Source organism: Vanessa tameamea, chromosome 23 (genome assembly GCF_037043105.1).
Source record: "Vanessa tameamea isolate UH-Manoa-2023 chromosome 23, ilVanTame1 primary haplotype, whole genome shotgun sequence".
Lineage (NCBI taxonomy): Eukaryota > Metazoa > Arthropoda > Insecta > Lepidoptera > Nymphalidae > Vanessa > Vanessa tameamea.
This window is the reverse complement of record NC_087331.1, coordinates 60853-83656: the sequence shown is the minus strand read 5'-3', so window position 1 is coordinate 83656 and position 22804 is coordinate 60853. Positions and strand designations below refer to the sequence as shown.

The 22804-nt window shown below is 34.6% G+C and overlaps 2 protein-coding genes across 3 annotated transcripts in view; one reads left to right on the top strand and one right to left on the bottom strand.

Annotated features, from left to right (window-relative positions):
- The window catches only part of LOC113403710 (uncharacterized), a 134864-nt gene that overhangs the window by 90592 nt on the left and 21468 nt on the right, over positions 1-22804 (bottom strand). The gene's annotated exons all lie outside the window — the stretch shown is intronic.
- Positions 7677-22804, top strand: part of LOC113403709 (uncharacterized) — a 34842-nt gene continuing 19714 nt past the window's right edge. For both annotated transcript variants that reach the window (XM_026644288.2, XM_064218593.1), the window contains exon 1: positions 7677-7895. The gene's annotated coding sequence lies outside the window, so the exon portion shown is untranslated. The remainder of the gene's footprint in view (positions 7896-22804) is intronic.

Genomic DNA, 22804 nt, shown 5'->3' with positions numbered 1-22804 from the left:
ATGATAAGTGCGTCACGCACGCACTTCATTACGAAACCCGTGTATAACGTCATGCGCCTAAAACGGTTTAAATGAAGAAGTCTTAAAGGCAAAAGTGAAATTCCGGTCATCTCATTGAATATGTTACATAACAATCATTTAGTTCGTGGGCGCCGTTCGGGCTCCGAGCTCCGAGACAAGATCTGACCAGTGTGTCGCACCGTATTCGGTGTTTACTTTCACGTGTAAAATGATACTGCGATGATTGTATCACTAATCAAATTATTTGTGAATGACGACCCGCCTTTCTTGTAAACCGGTCGACTTAAAGCGTCAGGTCGAACTTGATCTGTAATTATCTACTCCGTGCGGTTTCAACCGCGTTAAACTTTACCATTACGCTCCTGTGTACGAGTCTGCTTTTGTAGGCTTTCTTAATAAATTGTTTACCTAATCTCGAATTGCTTCGAATCGTATGATAGATGCAGAAATTAACGCGTTCAAACAAACGTTTCAGCTTTATAATTATAGATTAAGCGATTGTACATCCGTGAACAGCACTGAGCCGACATTTGCTCGGTACATGCAATCGTACTATACGTACAGGTGCTCTTGTTAAATGCAACGTTTAAAATAAATATATATTCCCTTCTAAGTCAGATTTAGTGCAAAGAGTGATTCCGACAATAGTCCCACCAGTCCAAAGAGTCAGAATCGAATGTGTGGCTTTCACATTCCTCGAATTCCTGCATACGATTGCCAATATTCCCACGCAGTTGCTCTCTTCTCTGCTTTTATTACAAAATCGGGCCTAATAGTCGGAGCTTTACAATTTATGAAACAACGGTTTATATTTACAACAGATATACAAATATATATGCCATGCCCCAGTAAATAAAATCAAAATATACTTATTATAAGTAGGCTGAATTACAACCGTCATTTCACGGAACTATGTTCAGTAAAGCTTCCACCGGCTCTGAATAAAGATTCTTCCGAAAAGAACCGGCAAGAAACTCAGTAGTTACTCTTTTCCAATATTAGTCATTACGTCAGTTGATGTATTCAATGTGATATACATCGATTCGGCAAAGATAAAAATATCTACCAAATGTTATAGAAATAGATACCTTTCCCCAAGAAGGATTTACTGACTTTGTGGAGACGAAAACTTGACTTTATAAGCTTATCCTTACGTCTCGTGTAGGGTACATTCAATTATCACTGATTTTATCAAAGTGATCAATTTTACTGTGAATATACATAACATTGTTGTAAATATATTGTGACGCAAAACTGAGTTCTTCTACTTTGATAAAAACATCTCGAAGGAAGTCTCTGAAAAATGTAGCAAAGTAGAATGACATACACTCCAGTTCCCATTTGTGGCTTAAAGCGCCTTAAAGAAAAACTTTGGAGCTATATTAAACTACACTACTCATATGCTGGTCGGCGGACAGCCATCGCTTGCTTCAAGTGCTCGATGACCACCTCGAGGAAACCTGCGTATATAGAATGAAATTTTGTAACATTTATATCCACTAGAAGCGGGATACTTACGGACAACTGTTGTTACAATCGTGTTCTGTCGAGCTAAAACAAGATGTAGTCGATGGTGTATCTTACAAACGATCTCGGTGCGTCGTGAATGTGTACGTTCAGCAAAGCCATTGAAGAATGTTGCGCACAGGTGTGTGCCGTGTACATGAGCTTTCATTGCCAGAGGCGCCTATAAAGTGCGTACACTGAGCTAAAAATTTGTGAAAATGATCTCGCATAGTTAAGGTTCCGTAGGGAGTTTATCACATGTTTTGTTATTTATTTATTTTATGAGTCTTCTACGAAATAATAAGTTTAGTTTTAAGTTTGGGTGCAATAAAGTATAAATAAATAAATAAATACATACTAATATGTACACTCCTTTCACAGGAGACGACAGAAAGCACAATAAGACTAAGCTGGACTTAGTGTTAAACTTAACAGAAGAAATGAATACAGCCTATAATTAAATTTAATGCCAATAGAACATTTTAATTCTTGCAAATCTTCGATCTTCAAATCTAAGTATATTACTAATTACATCAGAACCGACACGTCAACGTATGAAGTATTTTAACATGATGATTACTTACTTTACCTTAATGTGAGGTGTAGGTCACTGTTCACGAACGAAGGCGCGCTCTTCCATGTTAAATTATCAGCTTACAACAAATAAAATCTCATTTGTAATTTTTTGCCAACATTATTCTTACGTTAGTCACTCTTGACGATAAATGTGACCACTTTAATCAAACTTCGGCGACTTTTCCGAATACATTTTACAAATAAAATTATTCAAATCAGCCTACACAGATCTCCATAAATATAAAAAAAAATTAGAACCCCTAATCGAAATAATGTACGAGAATTTAATTTATTAATTCATAATTTGTATTTAAGATATAATAATTTATAATTAGTATTTCGTAATTACTGACAACATTACGTAATTATTTAAGTTATTATTTTTTAGAACATAGAATATATGCTATATATTTGAATCTTTGTCTTAGAGTCAAGCATTATGTAACTTTGTTAATTGTATTTTGAAGCACTTCACTTCGGAACTTGATTTCAAATTCATATTCAGATTCAGACGGTATTCCCACAAATGTCTTAAGCTAGATAATATTTATTTATTTAATCTTTAAATGATGATTAAGAAGAATCTGTCGCCGTAGCGAAGGCCTAGAATATATCACTGTATAGCGTAGGCCCGCCTTCGTGAACGACCGTTTCATAATTAATTTACCGCTCAATATAAACAATGTTCATAATGAGATTAGATCGAACCAAGAGTAGATACGACCGGGACATTCACACTACGTATCAATAAATAATATTTGGCAACCTTCACGGAGAAAGTAAAATCGTTCAGAGTGCTTTCACTGAATACGACAGAATTAGGAGGCAATAACTAATATAATATGTTAACCAGTTACACATACACACGGACACGCCGCACACATGCGCACGCGTCTTGAGTAATACGTCGTATATAAATTTTGGTAAAATCATTTTATGCAACGCATTGCATTTAAATTATAGAAATTTGACAATGAAAGTGATATATTACCTAATATTTATTTATTGTAAAACATAATTAAAATAAAAACGTATTTTTAACACGTACTCTCTCACCGCTGAGCTTTCGCGAGATATTTTAAGAATAATCTCTATTTCTTTAATATTTTATTATATTCTAAGGTTATAAGACAACAAAAGGTTGATATGAATATGAGATATGAAACACAAATATTTATTTAACCAGTATAATAGTTGTAGTGATCGTAATATTGTATCAATTAATATTTACACTAACACCGATTGCCTTAATACTAACTTTGTATCTTGATAATTGCACAAAAAACACAATTTATATATCATCAATAATTTAACAAGCAATAACAATTATTCTTTATCACAATATGATATATCATACCTTAAACGTTGTCACCTTGCCGTTCCGGGAAGAGTAACGAATAAAGTAAGTGCTCTGTACGGAGCTTCCATCACTTATATAAGCCTCACTACAAATCACATGAATCACAATATTGAACAGAAAAGTTAAAGTACCCTCTTTTTTAGTATCAATGTTATTGCTAATAAAACAATTTAAAAATACAAAAATAATTTAAACATAATTATGATTATTACAGAATTTATTAAAACATTCATTAAATAATGTAAGCGTTTTTGTAATCATCCAATTATTTAATAATTTCTTACTTAATCTGTCACGTGCATGTCGAATGAAGACTAGTTCTGTCTATGTCTTCTTCAATTTGGCTTGAAGTAGAGACCAACCTTCCAATCGACCGCTGAACTGAAACACCAACGCCAAGGTGTGTCTTTTTGGGGTCGAACTGGCCTAGGTTTAGTCGGCCTTGGTCCGAGACTGTTTAACAAAAACTCGATGAATAAGATATAATTACATAAAGTTTTCGTCCACGGTTTCGCTGCAATATATTCTCTGGAATAAAAAAGCCTAGCACTCTCCCGACCATAGACTATCACAACGCAACAAATGACAGCGGTATTTACTCCATTCCTTAAAGACGAAGCAACAACACTTACACATTTTTTAATATTAATAGGAAGCTCTAAAAGTGCGAAAAATATTCGGAGCTGCATAACATCAGTCGATATAAGGTATTACACACAGAGACACATTCGAGTTGCTCGTGTTACGTAAGGAAGGCGTGACGAAGAAAGCCGGACGCGATGCGTTTACCTACTTCGACGACAGAGCACTCTCGCAGACACTCTGTGCGGCTAAACACATTACATTTTTCACTTATTTTCTATTTGTGACATAATATCCTTATTCTCAATTTTACAGTTAACTATAATAAGTATTGTCGGTTTTTTGAAAAACATATTGCTATTCTAAAGATTCAACAGCTCAAATGATCAGTGACTTGGTTTTAGGCGCTTGTCGTCGCCCATTGACAATAGTATTTGTAGAAAAAATCGTAAAATATATTTTTTTTATTCTGGTATAAAAGAGATTTTTTCATTAACTTAAAACCTAATTTACATTAATATACATTTTAAAAACTATTCGATAAATCAAATATAAAATGAAATGTTATTTAAGCGCGAGTATTCTATTAAATGATATTCTAAATTTTGAAAGAGTTACGCTTCTAAAACTAAATGAAGTTTACGGTTTTGTTAATCACTGTACTCATAACATTGCGTTTACGTGTCACTCGATGTAAATATATGACTTAAAATTCCATGCTCATACCTCATAACTAGCGTTTAATAATATTCAAATTTTAAACAAAGATTCAACCAAATAGCTGTGGAGTGAATGAGCGAGATACGTGCGAGCGGGACAAACGGTTTGCTTCTCAAATGGACTAAAAACATTTTATTGTGAACAGGGCCTGATGCAGTCCAGTCTGAACGCAGTAGGTGTAAGCACCAGTGGCACCTCGACCACTCGTCATTTATTCTAACGCCAAACAACACATAGTACGTTACGTACTTTGAATTGGTGTTCTCGTTTGGAGTTTCCGGGCTTGGGACTGAGCCAGCCTGATTATTCTTGTAGCTCGAGATCAATAACTCCTCGGGTTGGATTTCCCCGGTTGGCACTTGGCAGAGCATTGATGGTGTAAACCAGTGATTCCCAAAGTGGTCCAGGTGGACCCCCAGGCGTCCATGGGAGACTTGCTGGGGGTCCACGTAGGCGTGATTAAAAAATCCCCCATTTTTTTTCCACGAAAATTTATTTGCTTTTGATAGTAAAGAGCAAAAATTTCAGCATAGTTTTTATAAGGGCCTACCAACATTGTTTCAAGTACCTAACTAAGCAGATAATACTTTAATAAGGCAAGTGACTGTTACTTGTCCAAACTTGCGTATTCGATATTACGTACAATTTCGTGTACAGACTTGCAAAGCGCTATCCGCCCGACAATGCTTAATGCTTGTTCAGACATGAACTTGATCACCACTATAAATACTTGATGCCTGCCTACCTTTTTTTTTCTCCATCAGTTTGAGAGAATCCCTAACAAATTCATAGATTTTAATTGCTGAAATACTCGTAGGGTTACTAAGGGTAGAATTAAAAGCACCAATATTAAACAAATTTAAATTTAGTTCATATTTTAGTGTTTCTCTCAAACTGTGGTTACGGACACATGCCAATAGGTGGTCCACGAGAAAAATAAGTTTGGGAACTACTGGTGTAAACGATGGTACACAGGTACCTATATTTCTTAATAAATAAATTTATAATGTCAATGGGTAGACCGTGACGTGACCGTTTGCCCCGAGGCGTGAGATACTGAAGCACTATTTTAGAAAAAGGTATAGAATATTCTTCTATTTGAATTTGTATAATATACTAATGCATAGTTACTACGCTAGGGTTTTCGAATATTGCGACTATTAACAGCTATTGTTATTGGGTCGATAACCGACCTTGTTGATGCAACTGATAATATACACAATAGAAATGTTATACTTCATACTGCACTGTGCGTATCTCACTGTAGAATATTCACACATGTTTAATAAATACACATATATTTGACGTTCGCATAATTTTACTTTTTTTTACTCTTAAGACTTCGACCCGTGAGACCTTCCTAGACGCGCATCCTTTTTGGAAGGAAGCATAAAAAAACAAACATCATAAAAAAGAGATGAGAACGATATTAGAGAATGTTAAACGTCAGGACAGGGAGAGACTCGGCAGTTACAGAAATCCTATCTTTTTATTGACTTAATTTGTAAAATACTAACCCTCCGTCCAGAGTTCGCATGGATAGAATGGCGGTTAACCAGAGATACGTTAAAACTAATGAGATAAAAACATACTACATCCGATCTATTCGACGATAATTGAATACTGGATGTTGCTGATAAACTGTAAAACATTGCCTTCGCGTTACTTTATAAGATGTACGGTTTCGATAATGTATTAACTAAATATGTTTACGCCCTAATTTCCTATACAAAGTGAAGAAAAATGGGTAAACTAATTTATAAAAATACGCATGTATATTTTTTTAAATTCAAGTATCGCTGCAACTTTATTTTAATCAATATTTTTGGCAGAAGAGAAGAGCACATCAGGTGCCTGTAAATACATTCGCTCACTCGCCCGAAGGCAATAGAGTGTTGACGGTTTGCGGAAGAATAATTCCTGAGTTTGTGGTCGTCAACCCGTCTGGGCCTAATTTCTAATTTAATCCAAATCCTATCGTTTTATCCCTCGCAATGGCAAATATGATTTCGTCAAAGTACATGAGTATGTTTTGATTGCGCGTGTAATGTTACAAACGTTTAGCAAATGTTTTGACGGCGTTAAGCGTTTCCAGGACGTAGGAATTTTTAAATATCATCAGTCTTTAATAAACACTGAATTTCGTAACATAACTTGATCGATCGTTCGTTTTTTTTTACTTGTTTGTTATACTTAAGTTTTATTAAAATACATTATTTTCAATTATGAAAATACTTACTTCGTTATCAACATTCTTTTTATATAAAAAATAGCGGGATGGGGTTCCTGCAAAGCGTAAATGAGTTTTCATGAGATCTGAATATTTGTGTGTCTGCACTGCAGCACAAACATTTGCCCAGCAAGAGGAGATATATGTATTGGTATTGCTTTCAAAGACTTGATTGACATCAATCAGCAGTCATCAATAATTTTGATACTTATTTAGATCCTCAGTATAAATGATGCCAGTACTGAATATATTTGCCCACATATTTAGTCATACAAAATTGAAGTATTTTTAAGTGATCTGTAAATAACATTTAAATCATTTCACAAGATATAATACGAGATGTAAAGCTGCTGGTTTGGATTTAGTCTAGCGAGAGGAACCAAGAGTATAATGTTTATATAAAATATTATTATCATAAGTTTATCGTTTCAAATAATATATTGTCGTTTTTAATTTAAGAAATAAATAGAAAGTGAATAAATATTAAAACTGTTTAATATATATAGTTAACATATTTTCTAGTTATATTATCCTAATCAGCTACTAATAAATTTCTCGAAATCTCTACGTACGTTGCCTTCGTCAGCGTCGTTATAGCCGCTAGCCCGTACCACTGGTTCCACAGCCCACACCACCCCGAGTCCGGCCCTGGGGCGACGGTGGCCACTCCGCACGAGAGTCTAACAGTTTCTTTCAGTTTGAAGTCGACCGCCGTTCCGAAAGCACGCGGCCAAAGAAGTTGTTATTTTTAATTTATAATAAGATTTTGTGATGATGAACCATTTTTGGTTGGAAAATGTGATTCAGTCAAGCACTGACTTTTGATAAAATTTAAATTTTGGATTTTTTTCGAGTGACACGTGAATAGTGGATTATTAGTGTCTCGGCGCGATCTTAGAGGTACGATCTTTAATTAATCGGATAATTATATTATATTATATTATACGATATGCTTAACAAAACAAAACAAAATGTATACTGTAAATGTTCATAATTTTAAACGTAGTAGATTATTTTATTTTATTTATTCCTACTTTGTTGCATTCCAATTAACCAAATATTATATAATTTTTTGGGTTTCATAATAATTTTGTTTTTGTAATTATTATAATTAATGAAATAATTTATTTCGAGAAAGCGCCTTATAGGAAGTAAATTAATTGAAAGTACTCGCATTTTACATACAAAATAGCACATTAAAAATAATGTGCGTTTAATGACGGAAGGCGGTATTTAAGTAACTTTACTACACGTAAAGCAGCTCCTACTCCGATACAAACTAGAACACGATCACTAGAATTGCTTCTACGTAGAGTATTGTTACTTTTACTTCGGCTATAATAACTAACCGTTGAGATATTTTTTGTTTTATCTTTAAATATGTTTGATTGAATATGCATCTTATTAGAATCAACAAATAAAACTTCTCCGACTTACCTGAGCTTCTTGGAAAAAGTTATGGAGGAAACGCAAGTAAAGTGGTCCCATACTATGACCTCCGCAATTCCTTAAATGTTGTGTAGAAAATATTACAGAACAGTATTACGTAGCAAGCCCATAGTCGATGGCCACTGTCAAATAGCGGTGTTAACGAAAGAGAGAAAGCTTATAATATCCGAGAATCAGGTAAAAGTTCCAACGACCCTGAGCGACTCAAAATTACAATTAATATATGAACATGATGATCATGATGATCCCGCCAGCCGCGCCGTGAAAACCTCGTTGCCGTCATTGCTTTTAATTTAATTTATTGGTCCACAAAAATCTGGGATCCGTATTTAAAACAAACGAAGACAGCCCATAAATGCGTATAAATACTATCCATTTTTGATAATGAGAGACTCGAGAAACTTTAATAGCGCTCAGTAAACTAACTTTCTACGTAATCGAGATGTTTCAACGACTGGGCGACAATATTTTGAGCCCGGACAGACATCCGCTATCAACGGGATGCGAATCCACGACCATCGACAATAATAGCCATCAATAAGTATCAGCCGGCTGATGTTGACGTCACAAGAAATATATGTCATACAAGAAGAGGATCTCAATAATTGTAATCCCAGCTAGAGTTTCATAGTGCTATTGAATATTATTATACAATCAATATGTGGGCTGTTCCCGAGGTTCATGCGTGAGTAGACTGAGCGCGTATCAAGTCACCATTGACGTAATTACTAATTAATTAATACAATACATTTCTGAACCGATGGCCATGATGAGTTTGTGAGCGCGCTATGTCTTGTTTTAGTATATTATTCAAATTATCTTTCTATCAGTTGAACTACTGAAATCGCCAAGTGAAGCCATTAGGCTTCACTGGTTGGAGTTTCAGAGCGACAACGTCGTAAGGGTCTCCTGCGTGAAAAACTTAACAGCTTTGGACACTGCTGTAACAATCAGGAAATAAATATATAACCTAATAAGAGCTTGTAAATGCTTTTCTGCCGGCTAAGGTCTTGGTCTCTCCTTTCTTGAGGAGAAGTTAAGCTTATTCCACCACGCGGCTCCAATGCGGGTTGGCATCTACCGATCTCGGATAAAAAGTTGATACATACAAGTTTACTTACGATGTTTTCCTTTGATTTAATATTTACGAGATAAATTAATAACTTCAAATTTCGGTGATGCTTGCCCAGATTTGAACACACCATCTTAGGTAATGGTATATTAGTGTTAACTACCGGTCGTATCGGCTCTCAATAAGATAACTACGGGTACAGTTAGATATGATGAAACATGACGCCAGAAGTCGATATTGAGCATCACCTTCGTGGACCAAATATATAATTCATAGCAAATTATAGTTATTTGTATATTCATAGAGTCATTAAAGCAGTGAAATCATATGACGACACTAGACGGACAAAAACTACTTTTCTGATGAGATTTATCGCTATAGAGGCAATATTGGAAAGCTTCAACAATGGCATAATGTCGACACCCGAGAATACTCGCCTTTGTAAACATCGGTCTCGTGTAAACATCCATGAGCGTGACTTTCACTACGGTTCAAGGGCATAAGGCTGTCTACAGACGACCCGACACTCGATCATTCAAATATATAAATAATATTTACTTATCGTTAGATAACAAATATATAATTTTCTTTTTATTTAATTATTCACTTTCTAAAGTATCGCATTATTAATGAAATTAAATATCAAATTATCATTTTATAACAATTGTCACACAACGTGAGAGAGTGGTATAATCTGTTGCAACACTACGACTGGTCTGGTTCGGCTTATCAATTGGTAAGAAATATTCATCTGATATTAAAATCGTAAGTCTGTACACAGCCTTAAGTGTTCATGGCACAGCATCTTAATCAAACAACACGGATTGTTTTTTTATAACCATCGACTGTTAACCTGTTAGTCGATAAATAAAATATCAATTCAGTCGATAAAATAGAAAGTTTATCGAATTGTTCGTTGGTATCGAGTGTCGTGACGCCTTGACTTTTATTATACTGTTACTGCTTACGATTTTTAATTCAAATATTTACTATTTATTTTATATAATAATGAAATCCAATTAAATTAATATTTATGTAATTTAAATAAATTACTTTTATTTCGTTTCCAAATTGTTCGTTATATAAAACTGTTATAAGCATTTTATATGTACATAATTTTTATTTTATTTCAGTTCATCTTTTATTTTTATTCATTAAATTACATTTAATTATAACTTATAGAATAATTTGCTTCGCGTCATTGTAATTAGATAATTTCGTCACCCTGTTCTTGACCTAATGGCGAGGCAAGTGGCCACCATCAGCGATCAGTCAACGACCGCCGGACGCTTTCACGAAAGTTGTCAATAGTGAGTTGATCAGTGGTGAAAACCGGAACTTAAATAATATTATATTATGGCATTTGCATAATTCTCTCCTTGTCGGCTTGTTCGGTTTCTTTCCGCAAATATTTAAATTCAATATTAATTCAGCTGTCTCCGAATTAATATTGAAAGCGACTGCGTTGATAATCTGCCTTCGTTAAATTATTTTAACTAATCGTAAACTATTCATGGAAATATTAAAAACAGACTATGAAATGGATTTTATTCAACTAAGTACTTTTGTTTTGATTTTATACCGTACCTGTATTTAGATTTTGGTACATTTGGTTTCTGTAAGATCTCACTTGCAAGGGGTTGGTTCACATGAACAGCACTCAGGTAATGCGTTTTCGAAATTACTTTAAGGAATCACTACTTTTATTCATCTCCAATTTAGTCAAATCCAAGAGGTCTAGTCCTACGACTTACTCCTAAGGTCCTAAGGTCTAAATTATTCATAATTTTAACGAATAAGGAAAAGACATTGTCATATTTAAAACAATGTTTACTAATCCTTTCGGCATTCGCATTTCATACGTATTTCATTTATTCAAATAAACACTTAGCAAATGCAACGAATACGTCCACACATAAGCAGCAGCAAATATGTATAAATAAATGTAAATATGGCATCTCGCGTCTCGCGTGCGTCGCGCCGGCGCGCGCAAGTGGCGCAGTGGGCCGAGCGCCGGCCGGCTCCACTCCACCACGAGCTGTTTCACGTGTGACCGTGCCGGCTACCGTTTTTGTTTTTTTTATGGCATTGGTTGGCGGACGAGCAAATGGGCCACCTGATGGTAAGTGGTCACCACCGCCCATAGACGAAGGCGCTCTAAGAAATATTAACCATTCCTTACATCACCTATGCGCCACCAACCTTGGGAACTAAGATGTTGTGTCTCTTGTGCCTATGGTTACACTGGCTCACTCACCCTTCTAACCGGAACTACAACAATACGGAGTACTGTTATTTGGCGGTAGAATATCTGATCAGTGGGTGGTACCTACCCAGACGGGCTTGCACAAAGACCTACCACCAAGTGAATTGTAACATAGTAGTAATATAATAAACCACCAATGATTGTCAAACAACACCAACAACAAGGATCAATTCGTGTTAAATGTAACCGAATGAAACGTTTGAGTGAAACGTGCCCGTCCATAATATCAGGAGTAGCTTCAGAATCGTACTGTTCTATGAATGAGCCGATCTCCTTGCTGTTTTAATGTTCAGAATACAAGCAGTCTGTAACCGAGCTTTGTTTATTACACTTGTAAACATTTTTTAAATATTTATTTAATATAAAGTCTCGTAATGTGCAAAGATCATAACTGTTGTACGACGTAACAATGGACACTGTCCTCACGAGATTCCTAGCCTAGCGCACGGCGACTTTCCGCCGCGAGCGTGTCTCCGTATCGGGAACAGTATTTCACCACTGCTATTCATTTTCACACTCGAATGTTACTTCTTGTGTTTACTTCCTCGATCGTATCGTCGAATACAATACACCTTAGATAGAGACGTTTCATGCAAAGTTATGAACGTCGTAGCGTTTTATAAAAACCAACTTTGCCGATTCGTTTTGTGTTGACAATTTGCTAACTTATGTACTTATACTGTATATACTTTTGGTGTTTACTTTTTTACATTACATTTACATTAGCAGCCTGTAAATTTCCCACTGCTGGGCTAAGCCCTTTGAGGAGAAGGTTTGGAGCATATTCCACCACGCTGCTCCAATGCGGGTTGGTAGAATACACATGTGGCAGAATTTCGTTCAAATTAGACACATGCAGGTTTCCTCATGATGTACTTTTGGTGTATTATGACAATATATTAAATGCATGTACCTTTATTTTGTAACGATGTAGATTCAAATAATAATAACACAGGTTCCAGAGCAACCGATAGAGTAATAATTATGCAATAATCATATAATACTGCGGCCTCTTCCTATTCTTTAAGCATAACCAGTTGATATAATAAGATTAACACTTACTTATAACGATACATTTTTATTATGCATAAAAATACTTGCACTTCATATAATAACAACAAAATGTATCACAAGTCCCTCGACTACGCGACTCCGAGCCGCGGCCGGTGTTACGGAATTACTTTTTTCTTTATCGTCGACTTTCGCCGAAAACCGGCCGTACTTTCCTCATTAACTCCTCGGTGGACAAACAGGTAGATTATGTAATGATAAATTGGTTTGTTTGTCTGACTTCCAACATCGGAGAAACGTATATTCGAACTAAGTGTAATGTTTATAATGTAATAAATAGTTGTAATGTTTGCTTGGAAAAAATAAGAAAATACAAATTCAAATCAAACTATTGTCTCAAGCGATGCGTGCTGACTGTCTGTTAAAAGATTGGGTGTTTGGCAGAGGCTGAAGTTAACACAATATTACAAGGCTCTCGATACGAGGATAGTAAGGTATTAACAAAGCGAAAAGTCTTTTTAGTTTGCGTTTATTATATTTTGCGATTCATAATCAAATCGTATCCGCTGTTTAATAATATTTATTGTCAATTATTTAACAGACGTACAAATGATAGTGTTTCTTTATAACAATTGGACAGCGATCGATATCTGTGGTGCATTCTCGTAAAAAAACTTGTGTGTACCCATAGGATGTCAAAACTTTTCATATGTATATGTTATATGTATACATGTTTGTTCTTAGGTTTACGATTATAAAATCGTTCTCACAGAAGTTTGAAACGCGCTGAGACTGTACTGGAGAATGTCGTTTGATTGTCTTTTATATATGTATCCATAATAATTATAAAATTAGTGCGTCATATATACACAGTTGTAATAATAGTTAACGACACAGTTAATGGCAACCTGAATATGAATCATACTGGATTACGTCCCGGATGACGGTTATATAATAAGAATATTAAAGGTCAATTGACCTATTTGTTGTACATTACCTACATTATGTTGTTAGCAAATTTCATATACGAATAAAGAAGAATAATGTCTCGCCGCGCACCTCTTGAGACGTACGTACATATTATATTTTATTGAGTTAGTCGACGTAGTCTCTTCCTTTATTATAAATTAAATCATTTTTTAATGTCGTAACGCTTCATTTTATGGATTCTTCGGTATAATATAATAATAATTGTTACAAATTGCAATTAAAAATGTAAATCTTAAAATTATTTGATGATAAATACTACAACACAACGTAAAATTGTTTTTTATATCAAATATCAGTGAATATAAATGAAAACCTTAAGAACGCTTCGCATTACGTTACACACGGCGCCGCGTTAGACGTCCGTTGACGTCTTATCGTTAGGGATTCATAGCGACGTCGGCAAGTTTTTAATTAATAGCAGTGATTTAGAGTGATCAACAAAGTTACTGTTTACAGAAGTGATAAAGGTGAGTTACATATTCGACTGCAATCAATACAAAACTCTTTTATTTATTTTTAATTAGGTAATTACATTTCCAATTTATAATCACATTACGTTACGAACATACAACACAACAAACAGTCGCAATTGTAACATCAGTAAGATACAGTTTCATAGAACTAATTTATTGAAATTTCAAAAGATAATAGCAAACTATTACAGTTTTTTAAATAAATAACTTTGCTGATTCTTAAAGTCCAGCTGATTTAATTCGAACTCGATGAATGGGAATAATTTTTGTACAACTAATAGTTCTAGGAGCATTATTATTATTATTATATTCTTCAATATTTTCATTACCGTATACATTAGGTACAATACATTTAATGCAACATTTGTTGGCAGTGATTTATCCTCAGCATCACACTCGTAGGTGCACTTACACGTACTCACTCGTAGGTCGTACAGAACACACAACGCAGTTCTCATAATGTCGCCTACTTACATTTCGTGGCTAATGACCTTCCCTGGCATCCCACTTGTAAGGCGGTACACAAATTATAAGGCGTGTCTTTGAGTTTTTGTGGATTAATTGCCTTCCTTATAGGGAATAAACCCCGCTTGTGTAGGAGTACTTAGCGAGTGGTATTATTTCACTGTTCAAAAGTGTAGATGTGAGTATATTGCCGGTTCTTCTCGGTAGAATCTACATTCCGAACCGGTGGTAGCTTTACTTAAGAGGACTACAAGAGCTAAGTGCCCTTGAGAATCGCACGCACACACTTACAAATTCGACAAAAACGGCAAGCCCGTGAACTAAGGGTTAAGCGAGGTAACGAGGTTACGCCCAAATATTCTAATAGATGGCGCCAAACCGAGCGAAATAAGATCAATCATAAATCTCATAAAAAATAGATAGGACAACAGAATTGTTTTTATTTCTTTCGATGTTAGTTAACGAATGATTATAAAAAAAACTGATTCAATTAAACTTACAATATTTTTATTTATATTTTGTACACAATAAAATAGACAGTTAGTTTTAACCTTTTTTTCTTTTATTTATATTATTATACCTACCACAATTAGTTCTTATACTAAATATTAAAACATACCAATTTTTAATATTTTATAAAAAACCTGTAGTGTAGTAACCGTGGGGTAACATATAGCGTAGCGTTTGTTGGTTTTATTAATATCGGTTCACAAAGAAAAAAAAAAAATTCAATTAAAACAAAAACATCTAAATATTTACAAGAAAAAAATGTCGTCAAGTCGATTTGGTTGAATCATTGGTTAACTAGGTTAATCATACTAGGTTTAATTATAAATCTCATAAAAATAGATAGGATATTAGAATTATTTGTATTGCTTTGGACTGTTATTCGAAAATGATTAAAAAATAAAACTGATTTAATTAAACTTAAAATATTTGGATTTGGTACTACAAAAAAAAAACATTTAGTGTTAATTTTTTTATTAAAATATTTTATTTTATTTCACTTGTATGTATGAATGTATGTACGTATGTCCTGAAATCTTGCAATCAATATTACACCTACTTCCATTGAAGCTATGGAGCTGAAAGTTGGCACACATATTTAGTCTCGATGACAATCCACGATTCATGAATTGTTTCCATTTTCAATCTAATATGGCGGACGTTACTAAAAATTACAATTTTTGAATTACGTACAAATGACACTTCTAAATATTCTAGTTCTTTGGTTCACAACAATTACATTATTTTTTTTATTATTAAAATTAGTTCATACATAACTTTAATTCCTATTATAAACAAAATCGATAAAATTAAACTCTTACGCAATATAAATAGCTTCCGTGTTATTGTTTTCGACTTTCTTTATTCTGTAAAAAATAAATATATGTTAGTAATTATATTTTTATTAATTATAAAATTATGTATTTAAAAAATATGTATCTAAATATGCCCCATAGTACTTTTAATGAAAAATATCAAATTGCTTCGAGATCATGGGGATCGAACGTATTCACTCTCAATTGATTTTATTCTTACTTTCATCAAATACTCTATCATAATATTTGAAGAACAGTTCGAAAAATCTGATTCTATGCGAACTGATTGCACATTTTTTCTAATATTCATATGATGTTTTCAATATTCATAATTTATAAAAAAAAAATATGTTTACTAAAAAAATACTCTTACCTTTTAATATCGTTCATATGTATGTTCGGCGCTTAATTTATATAAACGTTTTTTAGTTTTCCTCACGCGTTTCACTTCATTTCCCATATTTACACAATTAAAATTTATGACAAATAATATAATAAAAAACAAATGCCTAATTACTACTACATTATTTTAACTTAATATATTTATCTACAAGAAAGAATAATATTTATTATAAGAAAACATGAAACAATGAATTTACAATTAAAATTACAAAAAAATGTTTCGTAACGTAATGATGCTCGTAACGAAAAGATCGACACGTCTGTATAGCATCAGGCCTCGGCCGGCAATGTCTGTACACGGCGTTTACGCACACATGCGTACGAATTTTGTTCGAAAATAAGAATATCTGATTTAAAAAAAATCTATTGAAGTTATTAAAAAAGTGACGCAGAGGTTAAGTAATATATTGCTTGTAGAATAATCTGACAAAAAACCAGAATTATTGAATGTATATAAGTATAGTTTTTATTTATTAAAAGATTTTTTTAGAGGTAACTTTGTGATTTTTTTCTATCGTACCAAATTAATTACATCATGTTTTCAAAATAGCAAATAACTAGCATGTATCCTGAAGATTATCATATATTTTTTTCATTTGGTTTACTGCATTGGATCATATACTTTTTTGCATTATAAAACTTGCATTTAGCTCATGTAGTCCCCTTAAAATAGTTTGTTAAATGACGATTCAAAAGTGCTTGTAAAAACCTACTTGAATAAAGTATATTTTTATTTGATTTGATTTGATATTTAGCTAATATTATGGTGACCGTTTACCATCAGGTAGCTCATTTGCCCGTCCATTAAAATATATAATAAAAAAAATATATATATAATTTTTTTTCAGCATGTTCACTTTTGTTTATTAAGATATAATTGGACTCCCCGGGTTTGTATGTCAATGTGTGAGTGCACCTGTGCGTACGCACACATGTTTATATAGTTAGTCGTTGAGATTGGCCGCCGCGGCCGACATACGCGAGTGTGTTTATCACCGGTATCGCTGCGCGCGTTAAGTCGCGTATGTGACGGAACACATCAGTTTATTCGGTGAAATAAGAACTAATTAATAGCACTAACCCACACTCCGACTGCAACTACCAATTACCTACAAATCGGCATCCCCGGTCCGTATTTAGCTCACTTACATAAGACTCGACATTGTAGGTATTTAGTATATCTAATTGCAACCTAAATAAGTTTCATTTCAAACACCAAACGCAGTTTCTAGTTCATTTAGAACCAGTTTCACTGAGCGTTAGGTTTTATTTCGTCTCAACGTAAATGGTGAGGCATTTCATCTTCTGATGCCTGAGATAATTAAAAACCTTAATTTGAATACCATTAACCCTATTTTACCATCTAGTGCCGACATTCCATCCGATATTTTGCATTTGCTAACTAATCCTGTTTTTGTGCGCTTTTTGTATACGTGTCGAATGTTAATTATATAATTAGTATAAATTGCTTTGCATATTGACTTCAAACTATTAAAACTTGTCATCAATCACATAAATACAACATTTTGTAAAAATAAAACAATTTTAAAATAAAACGGAGCTCTGTATCAGAACAGCATCGTGTTTGATTGGCCGCCTTTTTAACAAATATGTTACAACATTTATACACTATAGGTATCGCTTTGTCGCCGGCACCAAACCCTTTTAAGAACTTAATTGCGCTTATATTGAACTTGTTTAAAATTCAGTGACAATATTCGATCTCAATACGTAAATTATCATTCGATAGAGTTTGTGAATAAAGCTTAGTCACATTTTTGTTAGTAGCATAGTTAATGTTAATGTAGTTATTCAAACGCAAATTAAGTATTTAAAAGAATGGCTTTCTTAAGTACAGAACCAAATGACTTAATCCGTTGTTGAATAAATAAGTTATTATATTAAATTCGTAATTAAAAGTAGCCTTTTCATCACGGTGGTTGATGCTCCGAGTGTTTGTTCAGACATTACGACACCGCCATATTGTTGATCTTTCGTTTGTAACGACGCTTTGTTTCGTCTACAGATTGAGTCCGTAACCTTACAGTGGAAAGGTCTCCGGTCTATCGAGGCCCGTGGGAGCAAGGCTAACTGCTAACAATTACAAGTAACTAACTATTCTATTACGTATCATAATGGCGATATGACAAACTATTTCAAGTCTGCAATATATCCGATCCTCTGGTACTTTTATTATGAAATAAACCGCAGAGCACAGACGAGATAATAATTGTTACTAAAATTAAAACTCTTCCCTACTGTATACCATGTCTACTGTATTGTATATAAAATATATACTCTTCTGCTTTAACTTTCCCAGATGTTCATTAATAGTTTTGGTAGATTTTAAATTTTTAAGTACCATTTCGTTTTAAATCTGACAATGATTAGCAGCTTACAACAACACCTAACGCAAAAACTAAAGTAATACCGTAGCTCACGCCGCGCCGAGTTCCGGAACTCCTCGTACGTGATCTAGTAGAATTTCTACTCTTATATTTAAACGGTTCGCTTCGCTTGCAATTTCATATCATTATTATAATATTCACGTGAAAGTGAACGCGATCCGACAGAGCGTTGTGTGTATGTGTGTGTATTATGCTACGTCTCCGAGATTATATGTTCCCAATTTTTTTACAACAATCATTTTCTCCTCATACATGACTGCTTTGATTTATATATAAATACATAGTTATTGTGTGTCTGTATCATGAAATCAGTAGCAGACGGAAGTCCGGATGTTGGTAGTGTCCACTCTCCCTCGCCCTAAAAATACGCTAATGATGCACTACAGCGGGCCCTAATATGACGAAGATTATTCAGTTATTGCAGAGCCAAGATGATTCAGTAAATAAACGGAGCATGCGGTTCCTAACAAATCGCTATGTAAAAGCGGGTCAGCTTAAACATTACTAAATTTAGCTTACTACAAATGTCTGACACCTGTTTATCAACAACCAAAGCTTTATCAGTTTCAAACCCCCACTTCAAGAAAATATGTCGTTGCCCTGGTCTGTTTATATACATATAGAACACTCATACACTCAACCAAACGAAATACCAGCTCATCTCGTCTCCGCAGTCAGCACCGCGTGGCGAGGCTATCCCGCGATGCGCGTATCCCGCATTATTATGACTAACGAGTGGCGACTCCGACACCTACCACTGTTCACTGAGCGGTTTCTAAAAGAAAATCTAAGTTGGCCATTTTCTAGTAATTACATATGTGTAGGAGTGAGAACAACTGTCACGTTAAGAACATGATCGTTCTAAAATAAAACATATTCAGCGGACAACGACCATAAAGACCACTGTCGTTACTTGCTTAACTCTGTAGCGCGGGCCAATGAAAACGTATTCTTTCTTTATGTAAAGTGCGCGCATAAGTGTGAGTCCGTGTGAGTGTTAGTGTGCAACATTCATAAGACAAACATACAAAAAAGACGGCGAGCGGCGGCTTTTTACTTTTAAGGAAAAGGTATGGAGATTATTCCACCACGCTACGCCAATGCGAGTGGGTGGAATAATATACATATATCAAAAATAGACATACACTTTGATAGTATTTAGATTAAAGAAATGAATAAATTTGTTATTCGTTCAAAAAAATATCATAAAAACTGAGCATGAGCACACACGATTACAGTTTTATAAATGAAATATATTATGTTAAACACATGCTACATGTATTAACTTTCAAATTTCCTTTTTTAATCGGTTCGATGATTTTTGAGTTCAGATTTTACATAGTTTCATAACGTACGAATAAAACTCTTGAGAACGTAAGCGCAGTCACAGACCGGATAGAGCGGTGCCCGCTGCGAAGTCTCTATGACATGAAAAAAAAAAAATATTGCCAATACTGGTTACAATTGTATAATATTTTTAATATCAGTTTCAGAAACAATAAATACACTGTACATAAATACATTACATTATAACCGATACATTTATAAATATAATTACTTTCAAACAAAAACTATAATAACTTAGTCAATAGTTAACAAATCCTTCAACTGTTAAATAACGTTGAGGTAGCCATTTAATATATAATAGATATGTTCCAGTGGCTGCGCCGCACACATGTTTTGATATAAGTAGTCGCTCTAGTGAATAGATATAAGGTCGCAGTTCCCGAAGCCCTGTTGAGACCCTTTTTATGTCGAAATTTATCAGCAACAGTCTGGAGATTAACTGTGTTTGTGCACACACTACTATAGTTTCTATAGCGCCATACTCGTAGTGTATCCAACATATTTTTAGTACTAATTCTAAAATTCGATATATTTTCTGATTGGTCTAATTTTGTTTAACCGTCAAATATATGTTAAATCTATATAATCATTATTCAAGTAGGTTAGGAATGTACATATATACTTACTTAAATTATGAAGTATCAATAAAGATTTGCTGTTCTTTAAATTGTTATTTTATAAAATTCAGTTTAAGTAATATACGGAATCCAAGTAAAATACGGAAATACCACCAATGATATAAAACTAACTTAAAATTACTTGCGTTATGTTTTGACATGAAGTTTAACGGAACTACTTGCCAAGATGATTGTTTTACAGCGTGGGCCTCTGTGTCGGGGAGATCGTGGTACTAGTATGGGGCTGCTAAAGATAAAAATAGATAATAATTACTTTATAGCGCTGTACCGCTTCGTATCAGTGGACAGCCTGTCGACCAAGTACGTACTTTCACCGAAGCTTCAGTCGGTCAAAACGAGCAACGCGGGGTCATTGATCGCTGGACACATTAAAAAACAATGTCAATATCAATTATATACACATTTTGTTTATATGAGTGTATATTTATTTTTTGATTGCAATGTGTTAAATATAAATATGCTTTTTATACAAATAAATATAAGCCGTTGGATTTTGAGAAACATACGAACCTAACAGGTGAAAACAGTACCGACATTTATCGCTTTATTAGACGTTCACTAATTACATACAGGTTGTGTGGTTACAACTTGTTACAAAACTAAACGTGTAAATAAAACCTTGAATGCTCGACTAAATTAGTAAAACTCTCACGAACGCGATGTAATGCTTTCGTAACACCAATTAAATTTGTACGTGTTACATCATTTTGATAATATGTTATTAAAGTTAAACGCCTCAGTGAACAGTTGAGGCTGATTACAGAACAGTATCCTGAGGAAACATTAGTTACATTAAATATTGTTTTTACGAGATCAGCTGCGCCAGTCCTGCAGCAAGCCTGCTCTTGAAAAATAAACAGGTGAGACTGGCAGCTGCATTGGCTACGTATCAACTGGCCATAAGTACGCTAGCTACGTAATAACTGTGATATTCTCTTGACCGATTCCGGCCCCAGCAGCCTTTCTCAAGGGAGATTAGCCATCTACGCAGGATATATTAAATATAATGTGCTTTATTCCCCGTCTTATCTGATGTAATGGCAAATCCAAAAAAGCCGGCAAGAGTTAATGAAGACAGGCAGAGTTCAGTTTAAGACAGGATCAACGGCTTTACTTGTTTTCCGAAGCATTGAAGTGTAACAATCTCAAACTTTAGACCCCGGTTGGTCCGAACTGAAAATACCTAATGTTTTTTATTGTCCCGGCCCAATTTATACACCTGGGGCATCAATGATTTGTATCCTCAGCAAAAGAGACAGTCAAATACTTAAAAAAACTTACGAAGGTTGTCATCGTACCGTACCGCAACCATACCACCCCCATATCGAGTACCATGATCGCGAAATATAAAAGACCTTATTATTTTGGATGTTAATGTTATAAAATAACTGACTTTTTGGTTGAGCGGCTTATGAGGGTGATACCCTGAGATCGGAGTACAAACTTCGGCTCTGGCCAATAAAAGAGCAGCCCGGAATTAAGAAGACGGTCGGGTCACAATCCCGTGCAGGGACATTGCCTTTCCGGCCGAACTAATGACAGTTAGAGGACTCACACTTGTGGTATACTTACTGTCTTTCGCGTACTAGTCGTAGCTGACACTCGTCGGGGAGACATCGTCGTTGTATAATATTAGGTAATTAAAGCCGTTAAATAGGTTTCGAGGATTATTACACAATATAATCTACAATTTTTTTAAGTGGTAGTGCCACACTGCATACCTTCGGGTTGCAGCCGAATGGGCCGGCACGCCTGGGGAAGTACCACTCTCTCACTTAAAACCGGCGTAAAGTGGTAGCTAAGCTACCGCGTTTCGTCTGGTATGTGAGAGTCCCGGAGGCCCGATTGGGGGCAGTTTTGTTTCTCGCCGGATGATCCGAGCGTTATTGCTGACTCTGTTGCCGATGTGGTACTGCAGGGTATGGAACTGTTCATTCTATATTCTGCTGTGCCCATCGGTGGCAAG